At 42.2% G+C, this 18,321-nt stretch overlaps 1 long non-coding RNA gene across 2 annotated transcripts in view; it reads right to left on the bottom strand.

Moving 5' to 3' along the window:
* LOC144236208 (uncharacterized) overlaps positions 1-15,936 on the bottom strand; it is a 75,505-nt gene extending 59,569 nt beyond the window's left edge. Inside the window, exons 1-2 of one of the 2 annotated variants that reach the window (XR_013336444.1) lie at positions 15,834-15,936; positions 15,576-15,668 (exon numbers count right to left, since the gene is read on the bottom strand). This is a non-coding gene — a long non-coding RNA (uncharacterized LOC144236208). Of the gene's footprint in view, positions 1-15,575 lie in introns of both variants that reach the window. The other variant, XR_013336443.1, reaches the window with a different exon arrangement.
* Positions 15,937-18,321: the final 2,385 nt, after the last annotated feature.

Genomic DNA, 18,321 nt, shown 5'->3' with positions numbered 1-18,321 from the left:
TTGGTGGGCCTGTATTTATACCAAGGATAGCTGCTTGTGGTCTTGACCTTGGGGCCCAGATCTCTGCGCTACTGCCTGGTGGAAACACAGAGGTAAAGAGGCAGTTACAGGGATGCGTGAGAACCTTGACTGGGAGCAGAATTGTTTGTATTTTCAGTCCAGCATCAAGTCCAATGCTCTTATTCCTCTGGGGTGTCTCTCTCAGTGCCTCAGCACGCTCTTCCCTCTTCCCCTGCACTTGCCAAAAGTAAAGAAGAAAGGAGAAGACAAAAGAAAAGCTCCCCAGAGCCAACTGCAGAGACAAAGACAATTTTCCCTGACAGGTACAGAAAGAGAGGACGCTCGCAGAGGCACGGGCCCAAGACAGGGTGGGGAGACGGCAAAACGGGATCCACAGAAGCCTGAAGCACTTTGGCTCCCCTCCTCAGTCAGCTTTCCCTTCTCTTCTCTTGTAGCTTTTGAGTTCCCTTCCCTATTTCAGTGGGATTTGGGGATTGCACTAAAGTTGCAGTAATTAGAGGTGCCGGAGGCAAACTGATTTTTCAGCTTCCAAGGAAAACAATTACCCTAATCTGGTCTGCCTTCCCTGCTTCTCCCCAACAGTGGAAATTCACTAGGTTCAGAGAGCATTGTCGTAAAGAAGACACATCACTCTGTGGGACTACACTTTGCCGAAAAAGCTTTTCTCTTTTCCTTCCTATTTTATTTCCCAATGGTTTATCAAGCATCTACCCATGCTTCCTGTAACTAGCATTCATTGAGCTCTTATTAGGAGCCCAGTGCTTAGTCAAGAGCATTAGATACATTATTTCATTTACTCTGCACAATGACCCACAAGATGTGTATGATTAATAATCCTACTTCTTGTTTATCCTGGAGATTTAAGTAACCTGCTCAAAGTCACAGCTATTAAGCAGAGGAGCCAATATTTGGACTCTGTTGTCCAACTTCAGAGCCTGTGCTCTTAACATGTTATTATACAGTCTCTCAACCACGAACCCTGTGTTCATTTACCATTGTGTCCTTTCTATATATCTTGAAATCAAGGCACAGAGAGCTGATGATTTGCCCCAGGTTACACAGCTTGAAGGTGGTAGAGGCATTATTTGAATTCTAGCCCATCTGATCCCAGTGTCTATGTTGTTTTCACCATGCCAAGCTCTTAATGGAGGTTGCTGTGCCAGGGTTGATGATGATCATAAAGTGTTTGTACTTAAAGAAGACCATCTTGGTTGGTATGTGGAGCAATGCCCAAGGCAAGCAGCGTGGACAATGGTAAGTCAACACTTTTCATCTACACCAGGGCACGGCTGCAAGATTCCCTTCTCTATTCCTTTCTTTTTCTAGGATGCTCCCCACATGTTTATTTCAGTCTGATTTCTGTTGTCAGTTTGAAGGAGATAAAACAGAGAAATGTTGGATAACTGCAGGAGGAAGAAGGACAAGAACAGGGAAATAAACATGATATCTGACGGGGTGTTTGTGACAATTGAGTAAACCCTGCGATATGGACATAGTCATCCCCTGTTGCTCAAACCCACAGCACACAAAAACATAAAGCCCCAGTTAGCCTGAAAATGACCGAAAAGGAACGACCCCTCCACTGACGGCACTAGGGGACTCCTAGTAGATATTGAGTTATACACGGAGTAACCGCGAAAGAAACCAGACTGCGCCTGCGCGTAGTCGCGCATAGTAACTAGCACAGAGCCTGCGCAATTGTATGCAGAGTTCCCGGAAGTCCCCTCTTATTCCAAGAACTCTACGTGAATATTCCACTCCTTGATTATAACTGCTCATGAAGATCAAAGCCCCACATCTATTCTGCCCAACTGAAATCCTTTTCCTGAGTGCCCCCACACTCCCTCCTTGAGTGTGTACTTTTGTTTTGCAGTAAAGTTTCTTCTTCTATACTTTACCGTGACTCCTTGAATTCTTTATGGGGCCGAGTTAAGAACATGGCACTCACTGGTTGGTGGCTGAGGTCAGGTGCAAGAGCTCCCCTAGTCTCCAGTATCAAGATAAGAAAGGGAAGAAGGACCATACACTACAAACACTGCATTTCCGTAGGTAACACCCAACCACTTTTGAAGACTCCTATTTGGATGATTTCAAGAACTTTCGTTTTTTAAGGGCTCTGGAATAGAAATCAGATGATCAGTTATGGACCTTTCCTCTTCAGAAGTGCTATTAAATCAACATTTGACTTTTGGGGAGGTCATTTTCTCCTTCTGGGTGTCAGTTTCTTAGAGCCATTAAGTAAGGGAATTATATTTGAGCAAAATTCCTCAGAGTAGGTACCAGAATCAACTATGGGTGTGTGTGTGTGTGTGTGTGTGTGTGTGTGTGTGTTCTCAATGCAGACTCTTCCAGATTCAACCCAGATCCACTGATCAGAATTTCCAGATTGAGGTACAAAAACCTACCTTTGAAACAAGCAATCCAAGTGATGCCCAGTGAAGTTGGATTAAAGGAATTAAATTTCATTGACCCTCATTAAAATAAATAAGAAGAAAGAAAGAAGGAAAAGATCAAGGAAGGGTGGAAGGATGAAGGAAGACAGTGGGAAGAGAAAGGAAGTTAAACACCCAGAACCTTTCTTTAATTCCTATTATAGCTATGGAGAAATAAATGGAAAGCTAGATGAAGAAGGAGCAAGGAGGCCACGGACTGGTGACATTTTAAGTGTATATGCAGATATACTGATATATGAAGTAGATTTATATACATGTATACATATACATATACATGTACCTGCACATATAGGTATGTAGCACTTGGCATGGTATCCAAAGCAGAGGAGAGGCAGAATAAACCCTGTTGATCTGGCTGTTTCCTTAGCATTTTTCACTAACTACATAGTTGAAGTCTCTAGTTCTGATTGCCTCCAACTCCCAACCCCCTTGTTCAGTACTGGCTACAGTGGGGCCCAGTGCAAAAGGAAAATTCAGGGTCCCTTATCTAGAAATGATTAAGTATTGTGGGGTGCCTGGGTGGCTCGGTCAGTTGGGCGGCCGACTTCGGCTCAAGTCATGATCTCATGGTTTGTGGGTTCAAGCCCCACGTCGGGCTCTGTGCTGACAGCCAGCTCCGAACCTGGAGTCTGTTTCGGATTCTGTGTCTCCCTCTCTTTCTGACCCTACCCTTCTTACGCTGTCTCTCTCTCTCTCAGAAATAAATAAAAAAATGATTAAAAATTTTTGAAAAAATGATTAAGTATTGCAAGACTGTAGTGGTAGATCACTAAACTGAGCACAGGGTCCTGCTAAGTTCAGGCACATATCTGAATCTGGCCCTAGCCCTAATAGAATTAATCATGTTTTTTGTTTTCTCATAGCCTTTGATTATAATACCAAAAATTCCATTTAGAATATCATTTTATCTTTTGTTGTACAGAACCCTGCCCTTTCCTTTAGATGACTGAAACTACTTGAGAACAGAGTTGGTTTGCTGTCATTTTTGTAGATCCAGCACATGGTGCAGAGTTTCACACTACAGTTGCTGAATAGTGCTTTACCAGACTGATTCACAGGAACACGGAGATGGGAGGAATTACAGGTGAGCAGGGTGATTTAAGCCAGTTTCTAGAAAGTCTTAAATGCTATGTCTGGGTGTTTAGACTGTTTCCAATGGCCAATGAAGTTTCCTTAAGGATTACTGTCTTGGTTTGTATACGAGGCTTGAATACCATAGGTACTTCTGTTCTCCAGCAACTGATGATATTGTGATTTATAGCAAATATATATTCTGGCACATAGCTCCTAAAACCTTTGGAATTTCTTAAGTGATCAGAGCAATAAAGGTGTTTTTTGTTATGTCAATTAGGTGACTTTGGACCACACCTAAGAGTAAGAGCTGGTTGCTAGGAGAACTAAGTGATTAAGGGGTTGAAACTTTTAGTCTCAACCCCTCTGACCTCCTGGCCTTTAATAGCCAAGGGCCAATTACTTAATCAATCATACTTAAGTAATGAGCCTCCATAAAACCTCAAAACAACTGGGTTAAGAGAGTTCACGGATTGGTGGACGCCTGGAGACTTGGGGAAAGTGGTGTGCTCTGGGAAGGCATGGAGGCTCTGTGCCTTCTTTCCACACTTGGCCCTGCCCATCTCCTCCTTCTGGCTGTTTTTTTAAAGAGTTATATCCTTTTATAATAAACCAGTGACCTAGTAAGTAAAATATTTCTCTGAGTTCTGTGAGACCCTCTAGCAAACTGATTGAATCAGATGAGGGGGTCATGGGAAGCTCCAATCTAAACAGCCAGTCAGTCAGAAGCAAGGTAATAACCTGGGCTTCTGACTAGGGTCTAAAGGGGTAGGGGTGGGGGGCAGTTTTGTGGACTTGAGCATTCAAATTGTGGAATCTGATGCTATCTCTAAATAGACAGTGTCAGAACTGAACAAAATTGCAAGACACCAGCTGGTGTTGGAACATTGCCTGGACATACCAGTGAGCCTTCTCTCCTCTCTCTCTCATTATATATATATATATTATTTATATATTAATTGTTTTGTATTTTTATTATATAACAATATAATATATAATTATATTAATAACATATTATATTATTTATTTATATGCATATATATTGGATGCATTATTTTTTTCTAATTACAACTGGCATATAGATTAATTGAAGGAAATATAGGACATAGATCAAGTATAAAGAAAAATATAAAAATTACCTATAATTGCACATCAGAACTGTTAAATGTTAGAATATTTTCTTTAAAAAATACTAAATACATCTACTATTGTATTAGACTCACTCCAGAGATTTAGTAACATCCATTATGTTAATAAGCCCCTGCTGCTATTAATCCTAGACTATGTAACACAGTGTTAGTCAAATAAGAAACAGCTGGACCCAAGTCTACTTTGCAATGTAGTGTCTTCCCTGGTGACTTCTTAAAAATACTCATGTTGCACTTGCCATGAGCCAGCATTGTTCTCAGTATTTTAAAAATATCAACTCAATTAATACTAATAATAATTGTATGAGGCAGATACTATTATTATCTTTATTTTGTAGATGGAGAAACTGAGGGGGCTTAAGTAATTTATCCAAACTCACACTTTATAAAGTTTTAAGGTTTTTTTTTAATGTTTATTTATTTTTGAGAGACAGGAGACAGAGCATGACTGGGAAAGGGGCAGACAGGGAAACATAGAATTCAGAATCCAAAGCAGGCTCCAGGCTCTGAGCTGTCAGCACAGAGCCCAATGTGTGGCTTGAACCCATGAACTGTGAGATCATGACCTGAGCCTAAGTCTGCACTTAACCAATTGAGCCACCCAGATACCCCCAAGTTTGTTTGTTTATTTTGAGAGGGAGAGAGATAAAGGAGACAGCACGAGTTGGGGAGGGGCAGAGAGAGGGAGAGGGAGAATCCCTAGCAGGCTCTGTAGCACTGTCAGCACAGATCTGGTTGTAGGGCTTGAACTCATGAACCATGAGATCATGGCCCAAGTTGCTTAATGACTGAGCCACCCAGACATCCCCCAATGTCCTCATTCTTTAAAGTGCTCATTTCAGTTTCTATTTTTCATTTTCTCTACCTAAGGTCTTCTGTTAAGAACGGTGTGGCATGTGGAATAATAGGCTACTATCAAAGATACCCATGTCCTAATCCCTGACGCCTGTGAATACATTACCTAACATGGCAAAAGGGACTCTTAAGATGTGATTAATAAGGATCTTGAGGTGTAAAGTTTATCCTGGATTATCTGTGTAAATCCCATGAAATCACATGAGTCCTTATAAGAGGAGGCAAGAATGTCAAAGTCAGAGAAAAATTTGGTAACAGAAACAGAGATTGGAGTGATATAAGGCTTTGAGCCATGGAATATAGGCAACCTCTAGAAAGTATAAATGGTTAAGGAGACAGATCTTTTCCTAGAGCCTCCAGAAGGAATCACAGCTGTACTGATACCTTGATTATAGCACTGTAAGACTCTTTTATCAAATTTCTGAACTCTGAATCATAAGATAATAAATATGTACTGTTTTATTTCACTATGTCAGTGGTAATTTGTTATAGCAGCAGTAGGAAACTAACACTAATGGCATCTAGAATGTATATCCTATGTATCTGAGGTGTCAGGAAAAGTCTATTAGTAAACTTCACAGGTGCTACACAAATCATATTTTAAATGAGAGTATCTCCAACATCTCCTATTTCATGTTATTTGGTACTAAAACAACACACACACACACATATACACACACTATACAAACATATACACATATATTCAACTTTATGTGTTTATCTGGCTCTCCATTTATTATTACTTGAGAATTCACCTATGTCATCAAACATTATGTATCAGAACCTTTCTTGAGGCCTTTGAGCCTCAACAGATTATCAGCTACCAGCTATTAGTGTAGGGTAGGGTAAGAGCTATAGAACTGGTTTTGCCGCATGGCTTATCCCCCCTGTGGGTACAGGGAAAATGCTAGAGTTGATTCAGATAAAGGAAGCTTGGGAGAGTCGTATATACATCCTGGACTTTGGTGAATATGGAGACAGGAACTTGACTAATGCCCGTAAAGGCTTAACAGAGAGACACTTGCTGAAGGAGTCTTTGGCAGCTGGAAGTGGGCATGGCTGTTGGAGTCCCCCTTTCTGCCATGATGGGGGAAAGGCACATATGTCCTCTGGGGCAGACAAGGCAGTTAAGCCCCCAGGTGTCTTCCCTGCTCAAAAACTGCCTGCAGGGTGAGGAAACCCAACAGAGACAATTTGTGTGGGGTTGAGGGACAGATTGCAGGGCTGAGGTATGGTCAGAAATACTCAGCCAGAAAGGGTACTGGAATCAGAAATCATCAAATGGCAGGATCCTGTTGGTGGCAGGGCTACAGCAAGAGAATGCCTAATAACTCCCAAAGCACCCCACAAAGGAAATAGCCAGGCTTTGAACATGTACCATATTCAGACCAACGTCAGCTTTAAATTGTACTGGTCAACAGGGTTGCCTCCATCTGGATGTCGCCCTGTGAACATTTTATTTTTTTATTTTTATTTTATTTTATTTATTTATTTTTTTACAAATAGTTTATTGTCAGGTTGGTTTCCATATAACACCCAGTGCTCATCCCCACAAGTGCCCCCCTCCATGCCTGTGAACATTTTATAAAAGACACACCTTACTTTTGGAGGCAGCACAAAACTAGTTGGTAAAACAATTAGGTGATAGTTTACAAAAATGTCCCCTTCCCTCAAGAGGAAGCAGCCCCACACCAGAGTACATAGCTTTCCAAGAAGATTGACTAAATTCCTTGCTCCACTGGCTGGGTACCCTGATGCAGAAGGTAACCTACACAACTATATGCAGCAGTCCTTGTGACAGGTAACACATCCTTAGCTTCTTTCCTCTATCCACCTCACCTTAACCCCCTCTCCATTCCATGTAAGTGGGGGGAAGAGGAATGGAAGAACATGGCAGGGATATGGTGAAGGAGCTGATGAACTTTCTTTCTAGGTTTTCCAATTGTGGGGACCAAAGCTGGGGAAAGGGAAAATTTTTTGTTTAAAAAATTTTTAATGTTTTTTATTTATTTCTGAGAAAGAGAGACAGCGTGAGCAGGGGAGGGTCAGGCTCTGAGCTAGCTGTCAGCACAGAGCCCAACACAGGGCTCGAACCCATGAACTGTGAGATCATGACCTGAGCCGAAGATGAATGCTTAACTGACTGAGCCACCCAGGTGCCCCAGGGAACATTTTTTTAATTGGTAGAGATTAGCTTTGGGTTCTATGCTGAGCTGGAAAACAAGATTATGTATTAATGTCTGAGAAGGATCAGAGAAAGCATGATTCCCCCGAGATACAAACCAAGAGTATGGGGGAAAAAAATCAGTCTCTAGAGTAAGTGAAGCGGGGGGGGGAGTGGCTGGGTAGCTCAGTCGGCTAAGCATCTGACTTTAGTTCAGGTCATAATCTCACAGCTCATGAGTTCAAGCCCCATGTCAGGCTCTGTGCTGACAGCTCAGAGCCTGGAGCCTGCTTTGGATTCTGTGTCTCCCTCTCTCTCTGCCCCTCCCCTGCTCACACTCTGTCTCTCTCTCTAAAATAAATAATAAAACATTAAAAAAATATTTTAGAGTAAGTGAAAGGAGTGATGATAAAAAGAGTTACTTTCTACTTATACTTTCAATAAACCAGTGATGAATATTGTAAAGAATTTGCCTTTACACATATTATGAAGAGCTTTGTGAGAAACTACAATGTGTCAGGTCTCCAGGTCTCTTGTTCCCACTTCAGTCACATAAAATCCCCTATCCTCAGTTTTATTTACCAGACTTTGTGAAATTTCACTTAACTGAAGATTTTCATGGTAGCAAATATTTGAATATCACTAGTTTAAGACATACTTTTTAAACAGCTGCATATAATCAAATATGCCTTTTATTGCAGTTGACTGCATACACATTTAACTGTCCCTACTGGACTATAAGATTGTTTTAGGAGAAGAGACTTTATCTTTGCACTTGTAGGAGTGTTTAGAACATAGGAGGTCTATATATGCTCATCTAATGAACGATTCTCTGACCTGCCCCGTGGGAGTCACAAACTCAATGACAATTTACTTTTTGTTTTCAGGTGGTGGTAAGATTTCAGCTTACTAGGAAGATGGACTATATTTTAAACTTCGTATTTGATTACATGAAAATAGAGCTTAGATCCATATTCTCTCTAGGTAGAGTTTGGTCATACAAAGGCAAGTAGCCTAGGTGATGATAACTTGTAATGATTCCAAGTGCCTCCCTGTACTAAGTGTCACTTGTAGCAGGAAATTGGCGATTTTCAGTTGACATGAAGTGGAAAATTATTTCATGTGAATTGATGCTGGATGGCTCTATTTTTACTAAGTGAATATAGAATGCTTCAGCGTGCAAGAAGCATTGAGCACAAAGTGAGCTGACATCGATTGTGCTGTAGGGCAGGGGGTTCATAACTGAAAATACCAGAGGAAGACCAAAGGTGTCATGTCAGATGAAGCCAGCATGCCTGCCTTTTAGCCTCCAATTCCTGTGGGATGCCCTAGTGGAAGGGAATCAAGAGGCTTAGTCCCCCAGGCTGGTTGTGGAATGTTGTAGAAAGCAGGTGTGGAATTTTGTTCTTGTAAGTGGTCTCCCTCAAAATTTTCATGCCATTGTGTAATCTGGCCTAGGGTTTGCCACTAGCCCACTGTGTGACCTCATGGCAATTGTTCCTCTTTTCTGAGCCTGTTTTCTTGCCTATGCAATAGAGGAACTCAAACTGGCCCTTTTAGTGACTTTTTAAATATAATCCCTATGCTAAGTGCTCAAGACACATCTTATTAAATGTTCACTGACCCTCTGCAACATGGGTCTTATCTTTTTCATTTTATAGATGAGAAAATTGTGGCTCAGAGAGATAGACTGAATTGCTCAATGTCAACTAGCTAGTGCATGAAGGAACAAACTTCTAAGTCTATGTGTCCCTAATATATAGAGATCGTATTAGTCCCAATATATCATTCTACTCTTAGCAGACCTGGATTCATACTTGAGCTGCATGCATGTTTTTTATTTCCATAGTGGGAAAAATTCGAAGTTAGAAATCTTACATCTGGATTTATCTTAAATTTAAACTGTTATTTATTCATCATGGACAAGGTATGTTGATCTTTTGGGCTTTACTTTTCTCAAATTTGGTAGGCAGAACAATATTCCCCAGACGCTCTGGCCCTAATTCCCAGAACCTGTGAATAGGTTACAAGGTAACATGACAGAAGAGACTTTACCAAAAGTGTGATCAAAGTTAAAGACCTTGAGATGGGGAGATTATCCTAGATTATCTGTGTGGGTTCAGTCTAATCCGGAGACTCTTTAAGGGTAAAAGAGGAAGACAGAAGACCAGGGAAGAGAGAAGTGCAATGTGGGCAAGATTTGAAACTCTGTTGCTGTTTCCAAAAGGTAGGGGTTCTCAGGAAGGTCCTCAGCAAGTAATCAGAGACCTAAGTGCTACAACCACATGGGACTGAATTGGATTCTCCCCTACACTGCCCAGAAAGAGGAGAGAGAATTGTGAGAATATCCTGAGATGCTAAAACCTAAGGTAACAGGGGCTTAAAGGGCTCCTTGAAGCTTGTGTTATAAAAACACTTTCTGCTGGGCAGAATCTAAAAGAAGGATATCATGCCTTATTTTTGGAATCGATTTAAAAGGAAAAAGTTCAGAAATAAACTCAAAATCCCTGGCCAAAGACAAATTAAGTACAACAAGGAATCTCTAAATTGCTTCTAATCTATCCTAGTCTCGTGGGTAGTGACACTGAAGTCTGAACTGAATTCCGCTCAATGAGGTTGCCAGACTTGGGAAAAGACAAATGCTAATGAATTCAATATTATTCAGGAAAAAAAAAATAAAAAGGAAATTTTCTCTAGTTTGAGGGAAAAAAGAAAAAGAAATAGCCTGTGGGCTCTATTATTATCCTTAAGCAAACTACTCTTAGCTGTAATCCTTCACTGGCTTTGAACCCAAGTGTCTAGGGATCTAAGATAGCTAGTGGGTGTTTCTAGAGAGAAGGTAATGTTGCTGTTTCAGGAAGTGCCGTGCAGTGGTCTGAGCTCAGGCATTAAGAACCCATTGGACCTTGGCCTGACCCCTTCAGCCCTCTGCCTTTTCTTACTTAGTCCTCTTTGTATGTACTCCCCTTGCCCACATTCTCAATCATTGGTGAAACCCAATTCATCCTTCAAGAGTCAGTTCACGTGGTGCTTCTCCCTGAAGCTTATCCAGTATAATCTAAATGCTTATCACTCCCCAATTTTATACCTAACACAAACCTCTCTGGGAATCAAATTCATATAGTCAACATTCTGTTTGGTATCTGCACTGGGAAGCTGCAAAATGTACATGTCTAAAATGCGGACTCCTATTCTACTTCCAACATATTCTACTCCCAATCTCCATCACCTCAGTAAATGGAAACAAAACCAACTCAATTGTTAAAGCCCAAATCCTTGAATCATTCTTTAGTCCATCTCTTGTTGTTGTTTCTCCACTGGCCACAAGCAATCCAAGTCTTAAACATTCTCTATTCAATACCTACTCTAAATTGCCTGCAATTCTAATGCTATCACCATAACCCAATCAACCATCATTTCTTACCTGGACTATTTGACTAGACTCCTAACTTGCCACCCCTTTCCCCCCGCCCTGCACCCCGTCATTTCTTCTAAGGTCCTCTATAATTGGTAGTCTATGTAGATGCCAGGGAGAGCACTTAAAATATAAATCAGCCCCTTTCACTCTTGTGCACAAATCTTTTCTTGAAGGAACGGACTCACCAAGCAGAATTAAGTGATTCTACCTGTTGTTTTTCTACAGAACTTTCCTTTTACTTATCATCTAGGATTTGTATAGAAAGCTGATTCTTTGCAATTCCCTTGAAATTTCCATCCCCACTGTATATCCCTTAATTCCTACACTAAGAATTTCTAAGTTGATAGTTCTAGCATAGTGAAAACAAGACTCAGGTGGGAAGGATGTATGGTATGGACGAGGTACCCAAAAAAGTTGGGGGGTCAATCATACACAAGGGTCAAACAGAGAGGCAGAAGCTATACCAGGAGTGGGATCTGGTCCTCCTGACTCCAGTCCAGTGCTCTCTCTACCACACCTCACTAATCCCTGGTCATAAAGGCATCAAGCAACAGAATATTCACCTTAGTGAGTGACATCACCTCTTAGTTCTAAGAGGGCCACATGTCATTTCCTTCACCAAACACCCAGTTCTGTGCTAGTTTCCATTCCAATTAGACACTGTCTGGAAAACATGAAAGAGTGGAATGTTTTTATACAAGACCAGAACTCCAACTTGGTCAAAGAGAATGCACCAGAGCGCTTAGGTTGTCTGGAAAACACACGTAGGTGCTCAAAAGTGTGTGTTTTCATGGAGAAGGATGGACGTTTTGGAGGTTGGTTTAGTACAATGGAGGTTTTTCCAAAAAGTATATGGAAGGCAATGATCTATGAAATATGAGAATGAGCTCCAGAATGAAATCTGTCTTACAAGACTGCAGAAAAGAAAAGAGTACTAATTTCATATATTTCTTAATCATCACATGATGACATTTCCAACCGTGGGGAAACCTGTTACTGAGGTTCTGACAGAACACCAACCGATGCCTGGTATATGTTGGCTCCACATGAGTCTACCCTTCTGCTGTTCCACAGTTGTGGAATCTAACAGAATGGCCTGAGTGTGGAAAGGGTGAATAAAGACAGGACTCAGGAACCTAAAGTAGCTGGAAAAATTTGCTCCTGTGGTGTGTGCTGTTAAAAGATACGTTGGCTGCTTGTGACTGGTTGTCTTCAGTGTTTTGATTTCTTACCCCTTTGCATTTGCAGGTTTAGATTTTGGTTTGCTTACATAAGCCACCATAGCTTTAGAGCCACATCAATCTAATGACCTCCCTGCTTAATTAATTGAACAATTCCCTCCTTCTAGCTATCCTCTCCTATGTGAGAGATTGACTGAAAACTTACTATTAGCGTTACTCTCAGTTACCATCAAAGTTCAGTTGCTCTTGTCTCATTGTGCTCCTCACGGGTTATAATGTTAGATCCCTGGAAGAATTGTCTTTGCTGTTCACCTCATTGTTCATCTTTTTCTGTTTCTCCAAGTGTAGTGAGACCATCTGATGGCTGTGACCATGAATTTAAGAACTTTGAGAGGATCATCAAGGATTCTCTAGTGAAAACTATTTGTGGGATAATGCCAAAATACTGGGGTCCCCCTGGGGTCACCAGGGCCCCCATGGACTAAACCAGTTGGTATCAGAATGAATCAAAGAATGTATGTGAAAGGACATCATTCTGTTTTAGCCAAGTAGCTTATTTGTTAATTTCTTAAATTTGCTACAATACCAGAGGTGTGAATCCAGGTACAGCAGGAGGTATTTGCTATGGCCAGACTCTTCCCTGTTCAGCCAAGAACTAATATAAAGCAATTCTATTATCTAAAGCCATCTCAGCAAGAAAACTTAGGGACTTTGTTGTGTAGCTGTGGCCTTAGCAGTAGATACAGAAATAGTTGCCAGAGTTAAGGAGCAGTGTCAGTGAATTAACAGAGTAAAGGAAGTAGTAAAATAGCAAAAGGAATAAAGGTTTCCTATTAGAGATGAGATCTTGATCCATGATCCTGGGAGAGCTGTCCAACACAAGACACTTTCTACTTCTGGAGAGGAACCGCCTTAGTCAATTTTAATTTTAGATTTCCCGTTGGTGTGCAGTTCCAAGTATCTGGAGAAGTCCTTTTAAATTGGAGGATATGGACCCAAGGTTCAAGTCCCTGAAGTTTGGCTGCCAAACCCTTCCAAGGAAGTTCAAAAGCGGCCTTTGTTCTCAGTGATTTCAAATCAGAAAGGTAGGTAGAAAATTGGAAATGTTAGTTTGGAGATTCATAATCAGATATTTGCAAAGATATTTTAGAAGATTTCAGGGTCTAGTTTGGTTTACAGATATATAATGAAATCTCAAAGACAATGAACAGGACTAGAATCTTATATAAACAAGGTTGTATTATAATTTTCTAGTGAAACATACTTTTTTCCTTAATAATCACCTCCATTTCTATCAAAGATAATCACAGTTAAAACTACTTTGTTTCCAAAATAAATATAATCTCATTAAACTTGGCTTTATATTTCATGAAGAACAGCAAGAATAGTGACTGATCATACAGGCTCTTTCTAAATTTGCTTTGGTGGAACTCTTCATAAGGAATTTTAGATGGGACTTTCAAAAGCCTCTCCAGGCTAAGAAACCAGACCAAGAACTCACCAGCAGACTCTTATAAGCATGAAATACTTATAGATTTGGGTGAATTCTTCTCTTCTTGAAGTCCCCAAATATCCTGAGGTTCCTGTGCCTTCTAGGAAGTGACCTTCCTTACTCATCTGGAAAGGTTCCTAGGAACGCTGTAAGCAACATGCCAGGCCAGTTTTTCCAAGGGGCTTTTCTTAGCTCCATAAAGTCAAACTTAGTTCCTTGAGACTGTCTGGTCATATTTTATTTTACATATATTCTCAAATATGACATTCTAATCAAAGCCTCAGTATTACAACCAGTGTTTCCAATTGTGTCCTGTTATTGGGGGAACAGATTCTTTTATTGTTATTATTATTTATTTGAGAGAGAGAAAGAGAGAGAGAGCACATGGGGAAGAAGGGCAGAGAGAGAGAGAGAGAGAATTCCCAGCACACTCCATGCTCAGTGTGGAGCCTGACGTGGGGCTCAATCACAGGACCCTGGGATCATGACCTGAGCTGAAACCAAGGGTCAGATGCCCAATTAAGAGTCAGATGTTCAATTGACTGAGCCACTCAGGTGCCCCTAGGGGAAATACATTCTTACAGAATATAATCAAATGCTGATATTACCATGAAAATAAGAATTCTCAGTATCTGAATTCTAGAGGCACTAGGTACAGAGAAAAAGTAAGTGTTTCAATTCTGTTTACAGAGATATCTTTTACAAAATTACTCTAAGTCATAGATAGCTTCAGAGAAAAGGGTTTCCTTAAATCTGGAAAAATAAAGCACTTAGAGACCAGCAAGGTTTCAAATATAAAGTTGTGAAAAAAAATCATTATCAGTTCATTCAAACCCATTTTTTTTTTTTTTTTTTTTTGAGAGAGAGAGAGAGCACACGCGAGTAGGGTAGGGGCAGAGAAAGGGAGAGAGAGAATCCCAAGCAGGCTTCATGCTGTCAGTGCAGAGCCTGAAGTGGACTCAATCCCACAAGCGGTGAGATCATGACCTGAGCTGAAACCAAGAGTTGAACACAACCCACTGCGCCCCCCAGGCGCCCCTGAATCTTGTATTTTAAATTCACATTCTGTTTGAATCCAAGTTTTCCATTAGTTCTGGAAGTTCTTACCCAGTTCAGTTTCATGATCTTAAAGCTACCAGAAACCTATTGTCTAGAGTACATAGCAGAGTCCTTTCCATGAATCTCTCTGAAGATGAGGAACCTTTGCAAAAGCATCAGTGTAAAGTAATAACTGTTGGTATATAACAAAAAGACTTCCAAAAAAAAATCCATGGTTAAGAATCTGATGAAAGTTCATTGAATAAGAAACGTAATTATTTCCATGGCATATAATAACTTAAGATAATAATTGAACAAAGGAAGATCGGCAAATTTATATAAACTTTAAACAATTATTGGAATACCTACATTAGTCACACGTATTTATGCATCATTTCTTATTTTATAATGTTTCTCCTGTATTTTACAATGCTCAAAGAAAAAAATACAACTGCCCTAGACGCTGGCAATAAATGCTAGGTCCCTAGTTGCAAATGGAGTGTGCCCATATTTCTGCCCAGTTATATCTAGCCACAAGTGAGGTACAAGCCATACTTCTGTTAGGCCATTATTTTTGGGGACACCAACCTGATGGTTGCCAAGCCAAGTTCTCAGGATACAAAATGAGACAAACAAGAAGGCAATAGCTGTCCCTGGGAGACAAAGGATAAGTAACCAATGTTTCCTCCTGTCAATCTGAATTTGGAAAGCCAGACTGCAGAAAGATTTCTTACCTTTTGCTGGCTTTTGCCACTTCTTCAAGGATCCTATCTGCAGGCTCCAGAGCCAGTCAATGTCCCAGGAGATCTCATCTGGGGCACCAGGAGCTATGGAAAAGGAAAAAATAGCTTTCCCTCTACCCTTTACAGTGAGTGCCTGGCCGAGACACCTTTATCTCCAGGGCACCTAGTAAACGGATAAGCTTATCTAAGATGGCTAAAAGCTCTCTGTTGTGGTCTCCATAGTTCAAGATTATCTTTGGTAAAGTTAACCTTGTTAAGCCTTAAAGCAAAATGTTATTCATGTGAGGCCTCATGGCCTCACTGGACGCAACCCAGTCGGATCCAGTCTGGTTTCTAAGTAGGAACCCTCTGACCCGGGCACATTTCAACCGCAGCTCGGTCTGGTTTCCACACCGGAACCACTCTGTTCCCGGACCCGGCCAGGTTTCTCAGTTGGACTCAGTCCAACTCTGGGCAGTTCCCGGACTCAGCCTAAACTCTTACGGGGTCAGGTTTCTCAGTCGGAACCGTTGTGTTCCCGGACCCAGGCAGGATTCGTGGTCGGAACCGCTATGTCCCTGGACCCGGGCAGGTTTCCCGGTCGGAACTGCTCCGTTCCTGGACCCAGGCAGGTTTCCCGGTCGGAACCTCTGTGTTCCTGGACCCGGGCAGGTTTCCTGGTCGGAACCGCTGTGTTCCTGGACCCGGGCAGGTTTTCCGGTCAGAACCGCTCTGTCCCTGGACCCGAGCAGGTTTCCCGGTCGGAACCACTCTGTTCCTGGACCCGGGCAGGTTTCTCAGTTGGACTCAGTCCAACTCTGGGCAGTTCCCGGACTCAGCCTAAACTCTTACCGGGTCAGGTTTCCAGGTCGGAACCGCTCCGTTCCTGGACCCGGGCAGGTTTCCTGGTCGGAACCGCTGTGCTCCTGGACCCGGGCAGGGTTCCCGGTCGGAACCGCTCCGTTCCTGGACCCCGGCAGGGTTCCCGGTCGGAACCGCTGTGCTTCTGGACCCGGGGAGGGTTCCCGGTCGGAACCGCTGTGCTCCTGGACCCGGGCAGGGTTCCCGGTCGGAACCGCTGTGCTCCTGGACCCGGGGAGGGTTCCCGGTCGGAACCGCTCCGTTCCTGGACCCGGGCAGGGTTCCGGTGGGACCCAGTCTGACTCCTGCGGGTCTCTGCCCCCCCAGCGGAAGAAGCAATGCTCCCGTCAAGTCTGAAAGCTGCTCACGGAAAGCTGGGGGGCTGGGATCCCGGTGCCAGAGACACCTCCCCGCCTCCTGCAGACCCAGTGGAGCAGCGGCCCAAGGATCTCAGCAGGTACCTGCGGCTTGTTACTCCTCGGCCCGGGGCCTCGGGGTCGGGTGTCTTCTCCTCCTCTCCTCTGTGCCCAGAACTGTTAACAGATAAACTGAGGCATATTAACAGTTTTTTAAGAGTTTGAGCAAATCCAGTTTGAGAAGGGCAGGGCCGAGCCAGAAGTGGTAAGGAGCGCTCCACCAACAGGAGCTGGAGAGACTGTTGTAGAGAAAAGGCAGAGCAAATCAGGGCAATTATTGATCGGCTGATTGGTTGTCCTTAGCATTTTATACGTTATTCTGAAGCATGTATAGGCTTAGATTTTGGTTTACTCCCCCCCGCCCAGTGTAATGACCTCCTTATTTAATGAATTTAACCATGTATACACCTAAGCCATGTGGAGAATAATAGAACTTTGAACTAGAAACCGAAACAGCCATCAAGCTCTGCTCCTGCTTACCTCAAACAAGTGACTCAGACTCTCTGGGCCTCTGGTTCCCTACTTTCAAAGTGAGGAGCTCAACTGTACCAGAATTCCACAGAGCATCTCCCATGGAACAGCCCTTTTCAAGGTGCCAAAGTTTAGAATCTGTGCTAAAGTGAGTTTGGTAGAAGTTATGACACCTATAACACTTTATGATTTATGGTGCATAATAGCTATCAAAAGTCCTAATGAATCCTTTAGCATGGAACTCGTTTTTCCATGGAATCATTGAAAGGCATTCTGTAGAGACAAGGTCCTGCAGAATTCTCTGGGAAAGACTGGATGAAGTGGTTTCAAACATTTCTTTAGGATTTACTCTATGACCCCATGGAGAGTACACTAGACTTTGTAACTGGAAGTTCCAGATAATTAACTCGCATTCAACTTTTCCAGGTTTTTTTTTTTTTTTTAACCTTACTTTCTGCTCTTAGCCAACGGTTCCATACATTCACTTCTTTTATGTGTTTTAGTCAGGACTCCTTTAGTCTCTAGTTACAGAAACCTAATTAAAACAAAACAAAATAGGAAATGGATTGGGGGTGGATCTTTTGACCTGCCATAACTGAAAAGTTCAAAGATAGTTTGGTGTACTAGATGGTCAGCAAAGGTGGGTGCCACATCTCCTCCCACTTTTGTACCCTCATAATGCTCTATCGAATCAGGTTGTGGATTCTGTTTCTGCTGTTCTTCATTCTGACTTGAACTTGTGGGTTGCTTTGGCCAATAACATGTGGCAGCAGTGATGCTGTTCAGTCTGGGCCTAGCCCTTAAGAGTTTTGATTGCTTCCTTTTTTGCTCTTTGGAATGCAGCCACCATGTACATAAGCTAGAGCTAGACTACTGAATTAGAAGAGAACACTCGAGAGAGATGGAGGGAAGGAAGGAGACAGAGACAGGGAGAAAGATGAAGAAAGAGAGATGGAGGGAGGGAGGGTAGGAGGTGAAGGGAGCGAGGAGACCAGGGAGAGACCAGCCAC

This window comes from Crocuta crocuta, unplaced genomic scaffold (assembly GCF_008692635.1).
Source record: "Crocuta crocuta isolate KB4526 unplaced genomic scaffold, BGI_CrCroc_1.0 scaffold95, whole genome shotgun sequence".
NCBI lineage: Eukaryota > Metazoa > Chordata > Mammalia > Carnivora > Hyaenidae > Crocuta > Crocuta crocuta.
This window is presented reverse-complemented; position numbering and strand designations above follow the sequence as displayed.